Source organism: Lepus europaeus, chromosome 2 (genome assembly GCF_033115175.1).
Source record: "Lepus europaeus isolate LE1 chromosome 2, mLepTim1.pri, whole genome shotgun sequence".
Lineage (NCBI taxonomy): Eukaryota > Metazoa > Chordata > Mammalia > Lagomorpha > Leporidae > Lepus > Lepus europaeus.
Genome location: NC_084828.1, coordinates 164,604,990 through 164,605,766, shown reverse-complemented (window position 1 = coordinate 164,605,766; position 777 = coordinate 164,604,990).

The window sequence follows — 777 nt, the reverse complement described above, 5'->3', positions numbered from 1 at the left end:
TGTCTCTCAGTAAAATATACTAAATAGGAAGATCAAATCCAGAGCTAGCAGAAGAACCTGACCTTAGAGAAAATAGTTCAAATATATAACTGAAACACCTTTTTGTCAGGTGTGGTGGAATGAGGTGAAAAGGTCATATCAAGATGGCCACTGAGATGAAAAGTTCATGCCAAGATGGTCACTGAGGTGGAAAAGTCATGCCAAGATGGCCACTGACAACAGAAACTGCCTGGCAACAGGCCGTGATTGGATGGCTTCGGAAACCACATGACAACAGAGGAAACCACATGACAACAGAGCCTGACTGATGGCAGGCCATGATTGGATGGTTTCAGAAACTGCCTGGCAACAAGAGACTGGCAACAGGCTGTGATTGGATGGCTTTGGAAACTGCCTGGCAACAGGCTGTGATTGGTTGGGGCATAGACCACCCCTTGACCGGATTGGCTGGTCTTGGCTATATAAGCTGTTGGACTAACTCAAATAAACGAGTCTGCGGGCTGCTCCCCTCAGGCCTGCTTCCACCTGACTTCCGGGGTCTGTGTGGTAACTCTGCGCCTCTTGCCCCCACCACGCTCCTCCTCTCAGAAACGAATCCACTGCAACATTGTTGAGAAATCAACAACAGTCAGGGTTTTAGAAAGATATAAGAAGGCTTCTATATACCCTCCAGTTAAACAATAAGACTCCGGGAATTTTAAAGACATTGTTCCTTAATAGCCTTGTCTCAGAATGAGATGAGTATGTGGCTTTGTTTATTGGCATTTATACAAACTA